Genomic DNA, 10,860 nt, shown 5'->3' with positions numbered 1-10,860 from the left:
CTATAATTCTTTCTTAATTTCTACCTTCTGACTTTCCAGGTTTCTTTCAGTTCCCAGGTAAAATCCTATCTTCTACAGAAACATTTCTGCCTAGGCCCGCGAGGCAGAGTGTGTGGACCCTGGAAGAAAAGAGATAAGGGCAAGAGAGAGGGGACATGCAAAATGGAGGCAAGTCAAATCATTCTGATAAAGCCTCATTTTAATGGGTGCAATAGTAGATATATATAGCAGTAGAAAAGAAGGCAGGGTTTGTTCAAACACAGTACAGGGTGGGGGTCCTAGACAAAGGGTTGGTATCCCGCCCAAGGATGAGCTGCTCAGATGTTTCAGGTGGCTGGAAGCTCTATGATGTGATTAGGGGATGCCTAGATATCTGCCTATTCAAAGTTAGGATGTGATTAGGAGATTCCTATTCAGGAAGTCTTTGGTATGATGTGATTAGGAGATTCAACCTATTCAAGGTTGGCCTTATGTGGCTATAGATTAGTGCCGGCTCCCCACACATTTCTAGGTCCCCCTTAGTTGCACTGACATCCCTCTATGGATTATATCCAGATTATCCTATGTATAGCTTGTCTGCACATAGTTGTTTGCATGTAATCTTCTCCTGTGATCTTCTTGAGAGAAAGGAATGTCTTGCTTTTCTTGGTATCTCCAGTGCTCAGCACAGTGTCTTTTATGTAATAGCCACTAAATATTAATTTAATATTGACTGTTGTAGATAAATAAAATCACTGGATCTTAGTGGTAGAAGAGACCTTGAGAGTCATTTCCTTGGATCATTGCCTGAAGAATGCTGTCTGTGACATAGAAGACAAATGCTCAACTAATCTTCAGATGAAGATATTTAATGAGGAGGAATATACTATCTCTACAGGCCACCATTTCAAATTTGAATATCTAATTGTTAGGTAATAATCTAAATTGTCCCTAAATCTACCTTGCCCTAAATTCTACCCATTGTCCCAGATTCTGACCTTAGAAGTCAAGCAGAAGAAATCTAATCTCTTTTTCTCTTTAACACTCTTTCAAATACTTGTAGCTATCATCCCCCTCCCAGCTCTCCTAAACCTTCTCTAAGATAAATAGATAGGAAAGATCTCTATCATAGCAATTCTCAAACTTTTGATCAAGGACCTCTTTTCACTCTTAAAAATGATTAAGGACACCCTTCCCCCCAAAAGTCTTTTCATTTATCTATACTTATCTATAATCTATCTATATATATCTATCTATAATCTAAGACTATGTAGAAGAGTTGTGGACTTGCTTTGGTGGAAAGATTTTCCTCAGTTGGGAGTTCTTTTTATACCAATGAAATCATATGTTTAGTCCCTTTCCTATGTTTTATATTTACTCATCTAGATGGAGTTTGGTTTTTTCCCAATACAAATTAAATTCTTGAGGGCAGAGATAGTTTAGTTTTTGTCTGTATATTCCCAGTACATAGCACCATTCCTAGCACACAGCAAGCACTTAATAAATGCTTATTGGATGAATAAATGAATCGATAAATGATAACCAGTTCTGGAAATTATTCAATATTTGAACCTAAGTATTTTCATCTGTGAAATGAAGAGGCTGCAGTAAATGATCCCTAAGAGATGATATTTGTAAAAGCTCTGTATTATATAAATAAAAACTGGTGTTTCACCTCTCAGATTGGCTAAAATGACAGGAAAAGACAAAGATGAATGTTGGAGGGGATGTGGGAAAACTGGGACACTGATACATTGTTGGTGTAACTGTGAATGGATTCAACCATTCTGGAGAGCGATTTGGAACTATGCTCAAAAAGTTATCAACTGTGCATACCCTTTGATCCAGCAGTGTTTCTACTGGGCTTATACCTCAGGGAGATCTTAAAGGGAGAAAGGGACCCACATGTGCAAAAATGTTTGTGGCAGTCCTCTTTGTAGTGGCTAGAAACTGAGCCCATCCAATTGTTAATGCTGTAAAGTTACCCATGCATATATCCTGTAAATAAAAGGCTATTAAATTTAAAAAAAATAAAAATAAAAAAAGGAAAAAAAAAATGATGTCTCAGTATTGGGGAACTCAGGGAGACATACAAAAGCCCTGGCTATAATCCTACTAAAATAGGAAGAGATATTTTGCAAGTACAGATGATAAGCAATCCAAGGACTTTCTATAATTAAATCAGATGATATTATTTTTCATGCTTTATTTTATATAAAATACCAATAGGTCCTTGGTCTAGTGGGATTTTAAGTAATTTTTTACAAATATGTTTGACCATATAGCTTAATAGATTAGATGAATTGTACTACAGTTGATTATTATGCTCATTATAACCTCCAAAAGATGTTTAATTCTCTGATCTTACTTAAGAAAGGAGTAACATTAAAATGTCAAAGCAGTTGTAATTTATGCTACTAATTGTCAGAGTAATGCTATTTAATCAGCATAAACATCATCCACTAACCACTGTTTCTTGAAGAATATATAAATGAGGGGTGAAAAATAAAAAAGAAAATAATTAAAGAGTAAAAAAAAAAAAAAAAAAAAAAAATCTATCTGGTGTCCCAGGAAGATAGCTCTTTAGGAACAAGTGGGATGAAGTACCAAAATGCACAGAGATTATATACTGTTCTTTTGTGTGGGCAGTTCACTCTGAGAAACTGTCCCATCTCTCCAGGTTTGGGTGAAAATTCAAAGGAACCTTCAATACCCTTGTGCTCCTAAGGCTTCTGCCCCTGAACTTCCATTCTTACTTCCACTCCAAGGTGGGTACAAGAATGGAAGCTTGATTGATTTAGAAAAGCAACTTGTGTTTGTGTGTTCGAGTTTTGTCTTCTTGTGTTTTGGTTTCTGTGTTTCAGTCAGCCAAATTACAAAGGAAAAAATCTGGCTTTTTAGAATTTTAATAGTGCTTGTTTTGTACATAATTAGACTTATGCAAATAGCTTTTAGTTAGAGAGAGGAAGGAGTTGTTCCAAAAAAGGGAAAGTTTTTAACTGCCACACCAAAAAGAAAAAAAAAAGACATTTCTGTTGACCTAGAACTGGCTAATTGGGGTCTGCAGAAATAGTTACAGAACTGTTAAAAAACCATTTTAGCAGATTCTGGGGATTTTGAAACTGACTTTTAAATTGCTTGGAGCTACTTATCAGCTAAATTGAGTTGGTCTATTGTATTTTTAAGTAGGCCTAATTTACATGATTAAAAAACTTTGGAGGGCCAGAATTTAAAGCTTAAAGGAAAAAACACGCACCTCTTTGGGATTTTTTCCAAGCTTCTCAGCTTTGTGGAATCTATCCTGCCTAGGATGGTGTCCCTAGCTAACCTGGCATCCCACCCCACCCTGGCATTTCTGGCATAAAGGGTGGGGTAGTCACTGGGCCACAGACTTGTAGAGGACACAATCTCATCTTAAAGAATGATTGGGTGAAGCAGCAAATTATAGATACAATTAATAATTTCACTCAAGATAATGACAATGATGAGACATCATACCAAAATTTGTGGGATGCAGCCAAAGCGGTAATAAGAGGGAATTTTATATCCTTAAGGCTTACTTGAATAAAACAGAGAAAGAAAAGATTAATGAATTGGGCTTGCAACTAAAAAAACTAAAAAAAGACCAAATTAAAAACCCCCAATCAAATACTAAATTGGAAATTCTAAAATTAAAAGGAGAAATTAAAAATATTGAAAGTAAAAAACTATTGAACTAATTAATAAAACTAAGAGTTGGTTCTATGAAAAAGCCAATAAAATAGATAAGCCTTTGGTAAATCTGATTAGAAAAAGGAGGGAGGAAAATGAAATTAGTAGTCTTAAAAATGAAAAGGGAGAACTTTCCACCAATGAAGAGGAAATTAGAGAAATAATAAGGAGTTATTTTGCTCAACTTTATGCCAATAAATTTGATAACCTAAATGAAATGGATGACTACCTCAAAAATATAGACTTCCCAGACTAACAGAGGAGGAAGTAAATTGCTTGAATAGTCCCATTTCAGAAAAAGAAATAGAACAGGCAATTAAACAACTCCCTAAGAAAAAATCCCCAGGACCAGATGGATTTACATGTGAATTCTACCAAACATTTAAAGAACAATTGGCCCCAATGCTATATAAATTATTTGATAAAATAGGGAATGAAGGAGTCCTACCAAATTCCTTCTATGACACAGACATGGTACTGATACCTAAACCAGGTAGGCTGAAAACAGAGAAAGAAAATTATAGACCAATCTCCCTAATGAATATTGATGCTAAAATCTTAAATAAGATATTAGCAAAAAGACTACAGAAAATCATCTCCAAGATAATACACTATGATCAAGTAGGATTTATACCAGGAATGCAGGGCTGGTTCAATATTAGGAAAACTATCAATATAATTGGCCATGTTAATAACCAAATTAACAAAAACCATATGATCATCTCAATAGATGCAGAAAAAGCATTTGATAAAATCCAACATCCATTCCTATTAAAAACACTTGAGAGTATAGGAATAAATGGACTTTTCCTTAAAATAATCAGCAGCATCTATTTAAAACCATCAGTAAGCATCATATGTAATGGAGACAAACTGCAACCATTCCCAATAAGATCTGGAGTGAAACAAGGTTGCCCACTATCACCGTTACTATTTAATATTGTATTAGAAATGCTAGCTATAGCAATAAGAGCTGAGAAAGAGATTAAAGGAATAAGAATAGGCAATGAGGAAACCAAATTATCACTCTTTGCCGATGACATGATGGTATACTTAGAGAACCCCAGAGATTCTGCTAAAAAGTTATTAGAAATAATCCACAACTTTAGCAAAGTTGCTGGTTATAAAATAAACCCACATAAGTCATCAGCATTCTTATATATCACTAACAAAATCCAACAGTCAGAGTTACAAAGAGAAATTCCATTTAAAGTAACTACTGATAATATAAAATATTTAGGAATCTATCTGCCAAGGAAAATCAGAAACTTTATGAGCAAAATTACAGACCACTTTTCACACAAATTAAGTCTGATCTAACCAATTGAAAATATTAAATGCTCTTGATAGGCGAAAATATAATAAAGATGACAATATTACCTAAACTAATCTATTTATTTAGCTATACCAATTAGACTCCCAAAAACTATTTTAATGACCTAGAAAAATAACAACAAAGTTCATATGGAAAACAAAAGGTCAAGAATTTCAAGGGAATTAATGAAAAAAAAATCAAATGAAAGTGGCTTAGCTGTACCAGATCTAAAATTATATTATAGAGCAGAAGTTACCAAAACTATTTGGTATTGGCTAAGGAATAGATTAATTGATCAGTGGAATAGATTAGGTTCAAGGGATAAAACAGTCAACAAATATAGCAACCTAGTCTTTGACAAACCCAAAGATCCCAGCTTTTGGGATAAGAACTTACTGTTTGATAAAAATTGCTGGGAAATTGGAAACTAATATGGCAGAAACTAGGCATTGATCCATACTTAACGCCAGTACACCAAGATAAGGTCAAAATGGTTCATGACCTAGGCATAAAGAATGAAATTATTAATAAATTAGAGGAACACAGGATAGTTTACCTCTCAGACCTGTGGAAGGGGAAGGTCTTTATGACCAAAGCAGAACTAGAGATCATTACTGATCACAAAATAGAAAATTTCAATTATACCAAACTGAAAAGTTTTTGTACAAACAAAACTAATGCAGACAAGATTAGAAGGGAAGCAATAAACTGGGAAAATATTTTTACAGTCAAAGGTTCTGATAAAGGCCTCATTTCCAAAATATATAGAGAATTAACTCTAATTTATAAAAAATCAAGCCATTCTCCAATTGAAAAATGGTCAAAGGATATGAACAGACAATTCTCAGATGAAGAAATTGAAACTATTTCTAGTCATATGAAAAGATGCTCCAAGTCATTATTAATCAGAGAAATGCAAATTAAGACAACTCTAAGATACCACTACACACCTGTCAAATTGGCTAAGATGACAGGAAAAAATAATGATGATTGTTGGAGGGGATGCAGGAAAACTGGGACAATGATGCATTGTTGGTGGAGTTGTGAACGAATCCAACCATTTTGGAGAGTAGTTTGGAACTATGCTCAAAAAGTTATCAAACTGTGCATACCCTTTGATCCAGTAGTGTTACTACTGGGATTATATCCCAAAGAGATTATAAAGAAGGGAAAGGGACCTGTATGTGCACGAATGTTTGTGGCAGCCCTTTTCGTAGTGGCTAAAAACTGGAAACTGAATGGATGTCCATCAGTTGGAGAATGGTTTGAATAAATTGTGGTATATGAATATTATGGAATATTACTGTTCTGTAAGAAATGACCAACAGGATAATTTCAGAAAGGCCTGGAGAGACTTACACGAACTGATGCTGAGTGAAATGAGCAGAACCAGAAGATCATTATATACTTCAACAACAATACTATATGATGACCAGTTCTGATGGACCAGGCCATCCTCAGCAACGAGATCAACCAAATCATTTCTAATGGAGCAGTAATGAACTGAACTAGCTATGCCCAGAAAAAGAACTCTGGGAGATGACTAAAACCATTACATTGAATTCCAATCCTATATTTATGCCCACCTGCATTTTTGATTTCCTTCACAAGCTAATTGTACAATATTTCAGAGTCTGATTCTTTTTCTACAGCAAAATAACGTTTTGGTCAGGTATACTTATTGTGTATCTAATTTATATTTTAATATATTTAACATCCACTGGTCATCCTGCCATCTAGGGGAGAGGGTGGGGGGGGGGTAAGAGGTGAAAAATTGGAACAAGAGGTTTGGCAATTGTTAATGCTGTAAAGTTACCCATGTATATATCCTGTAAATAAAAGGCTATTAAATAAAATAAAAAAAATTTTTGGGGCTGTGTGTGTTTAAATTGGAATTTTGATTCTGAAATTCTTTACTTCTAAGGTTTTTAGAAGAAAATCTGCAGAGGGATTGCAAATTGAGTGGCAATTCCATACACCTGGGCATCTGTCTCATCAGGGAAAATGAAAAAAAAAATTTATCACATTCTTAAGAAACAGATTACTCAATTGTTATTAGAGACTAAATTGTCTTGGACCAAGGGTTTGCCTATTGCTCTATTAGAGAATTAGAACTGTTCCCAGAGATTCCCCCACCCACCCATTGATTTCTGCTACTTTAAATGCTGGGTGGGGTAGGGATCTTTTGTAAAGCTTTAAACTCGCCCCCCGGCCTCTGCTGCTACTTCAGCTATAGGAGTCATTTAGTTAGCCTGGAGTGATTTCGCTCCCCACCCTTGTGGAGTTGGGGGAAGGGTAGTCACATGGAATTCTATTTCCCCCCCCTTCCTCTAAACTGTTCCAGACATTTTAAAAGCAGCAAACTGATAAGGTTATGGTAAATATCTGTTTAGGATTTGTTACTAGAGGTAAATATCTTGGGTTTGTAGTTAATATGCACTGCATTTTTTCCCTTCTATAAATCTTTCATCCTGCCATGAAAGGCAAACTGATTGATCTCCAGAAGTAAGGGGCTTGGTTTATTCCCTCACAGAAGGGAAGGAAGTACAAAGCATTGCAATTCTCAGGAATGTTAGTTTGGGAAACCGAAATATCCCGAAATTGAATTCACTCTCATTTTTCCATAGGCAAAGGGGATGGTACTATATGGCATGGAGCAACCCCTACCACAGACAGAAATTCCTGATCATTCAGACTCTTTGCAAAGTACTTTACCAATTCTACCCAGGCATTGGTGTTTATCACTTGCCTTAAGTCCTTGACTTGATTTCAAATTTTCCTTAGAGATCTATATCTATGCTATCCCCAAATTATCCTTTGGATCTAAATGATCAAATACTTTGATCTATTATTTTTCTAAATGTCTAGCCTTTGTAGCAAACCAAAGATTATTCCAAATTGGACAAGCAGTTCCATAAAATCCTTTCTCTACTAGGACAAGTACTTATTGTAACTACTTGTCAATAGCTAGTGGTTTCAGGAGAAGGGGATTCAGAAGTCACTTGGGCTCCTAGCCTATGATCAATGAATAGATTTCACAAGAATCTTTGTAGCCTGTTCTAGGTCTAAGGAATTCCACTGTCTTGGTTTTGAAATTAGAAGCTGGCCTGAAGGTGTATAAAAACCACTCAGATTTCTAGAAATTTTTCCACTGATGTAACAAAACATTTCATAAGTTACATCCCTCCAAGAAAACTTGAATACACTAAAATCCTTTTCTTCAGACCAACGATGTTTCAGCTTTAGTTTCAATAATCAATAATCAGGGCCCACAGATGTATCAATTATTCTTACAGTATTTTGAAACTTTTATGGACCTTATTTCATACAGATATATACACCTAACTATAGATAGATGTCTAGGCCAAATACTCATTTATCTAATTATAAGATACATTGTCTATCTACATATACATATACTATATATACTACATAGCCTATATATGTTCAGATTGAAAACAGCAAGATATTCCTTATTTGAACTATGCTGATGGTTCTATTTAGTGTAATGCCGGAGAAACTGAGGCACGACAGAAATTAGCAAGTTTTTAATATTTTATTTAGATTTCTGAGAGGGAGAGATTTTCTGGGACCAAAGAATCCATTTTGGCCCAGGGCTAATATCTCAAAGCATTCAGCAACAGCCTCAGTTTCAGCATCAACAAGGAATGTGAGATTCCAATGAAATATTTAGGTTTCCCATAGATCAGGGTAAAAAGGGGTGGAGTCCAAACTCTGGTGAGCCTGGGAATGTCCAGAAAGGGACCATTTGACAGGGTGGGGGGTGGGACCATAATTTAGGAGGATTTAGGAGCCAAGAAGTCTAAACTGCCCCTTATTTTGAGATAACACATTTACAGTTTATAACCTTAGAGTAACCAGCCCTAAGTTATATCAGTCTAATGGTCGGAGTGGGGGGGGTGGGGGTGGGAAGGAGGAAGGAGGGGGTTGTTGCAATCAGGGGGATTAAGGCATAACAATTCAAGGAACTGAGGCATGACAATAAAAGGAAATTGTGCCACAACAGACCACTTATTCTAATTATAGACATTTGCCATAAGAGGAAAAAAGCAGGGGCATGATTATAATATCATCAAAACTGTTTCTTCAGGGCCTCAGCCTGAGGGCACAATTGACAACCAATCAAGTAGTAAACAATCCCACTTTAGCCAACTCACTTTTCAAATGGAGGGTTACTATCTTATCAGATCATTCCAAAATTCAAAACAGCTGTAATCTCAAGAGATTTCATCTCAATAGCAAGTTGCACTAATCAGGTTTTAAATCCTAAAACTATTTATCTCACATGCCAGTAGAGCAAGAAAGCTATAGATCATATTCATTAAACAATGAGACCATGAAGCACTTAATAACAGATAATTTGCTGAATGGGTTTTGAAATCACCGCTTTCAGAGAATTTGCAGTTACAGAAATCTAATTAACTTTCCTTAGAAATTCCTTGCATTGCTAAGTAGTAGAAACTTGATACAGCAGTTTATCTAAATTATCTTAACATTACATAAATGATTTTGTTCTTAAATAAAAACAAATATTCGGTCATTAACATCTTGTAAACATAAAATGGGGTTTTAAATCTGTGCCAAACCCCTTCCCCCCTTTTTTTTAATCCCCAGGTATATAGTTTAGTGGAAGGCTAGTGCTAATTTTCACATAATGGATTGAAAGTTAAAGAAATGTCATGTAACCAGGAAGGGGCATGGAGAAGAGGGTAGGGAGAAAGATGCCCAAAGAAGGACTGAGCTCCAGTGGGATTCTTTCCACCTCCCCCAATAATCAGTGAAGAAGGGGGTTCAGGCCAAACAAAAGAGCAGTCAAACCTAATAAGAGTGACTATACCCTCATGTATTGTTATGCCAATGGATCTAAAATAAAACCACAATACAATTTTCTTTTCTTTCTTTCTTTTTTTTTTAAATTATAGCTTTTTATTTACAAGATATATACATAGGTAATTTTTCAGCATTTACAGTTGCAAATCCTTTTGTTCCAACTTTTTCCCTCCTTCCCCCCACCCCTTCCTCCAGATGGAAGGTTGACCAATACATGTTAAATATGTTAAAGTATAAGTTAAATACAATGTATGTATACATGTCCAAACAATTAATTTGCTGTATAAAAAGAGTCGGACTTTTAAGTAGTGTACTAGCCTGTGAAGGAAATCAGAAAAGCAGGGGGACAAAAATAGAGGGATTGGGCATTCTATGTACTGGTTCTTAGTCATCTCCCAGAGTTATTTCGCTGCATGTGGCTGGTTCAGTTCATTACTGCTCTACTGGAACTGATTTGGTTCATCTTCATTGTTGAAGAGGGCCACGTCCATCAGGATTGATCATCATATCACAATATAATTTCCAACCCTAATTCCAGATCACAGCCCCAAATCCTAAAAATTATTATTTTTTAAAAACGACAGCCAAATTGTCACCTATATATTTTTTTCTTATATGAAAACGTCATATTCTATACCAAGATCACTTCCTAGAGCTGATGACCTCACTGACAAGAACGGCTTCCAGAGTGGGAAGTGGGGAAAGATGGAGGAAGGGATAACTGATCCAAAAATAAAATCGAGGTAAAGTTTCAGTTTTGTTTCAATATTATGACATTAACCCCAAATTATTTAAGTCTCACAATTTTTATAACGTATGACAAAAATGAACACCATTTAATTTACAATCAAGTTTCTAATTTTAACACCAACTGGAAAACTTATTTTACAAACTTATCCTTTTAGCTGGTGAGATTCTAAGCGGATGTTCCATTCCAGCTCGGTTGCCCAATTCCCGGAAGCCGGACAATGGTCCAGTTCCCACCTCACGGATCCAGGCCGTGG

The sequence above is a fragment of the Sarcophilus harrisii genome, chromosome 3 (assembly GCF_902635505.1).
Source record: "Sarcophilus harrisii chromosome 3, mSarHar1.11, whole genome shotgun sequence".
Classification (NCBI taxonomy): domain Eukaryota; kingdom Metazoa; phylum Chordata; class Mammalia; order Dasyuromorphia; family Dasyuridae; genus Sarcophilus; species Sarcophilus harrisii.
Note: the sequence above shows the minus strand (reverse complement) of the source record.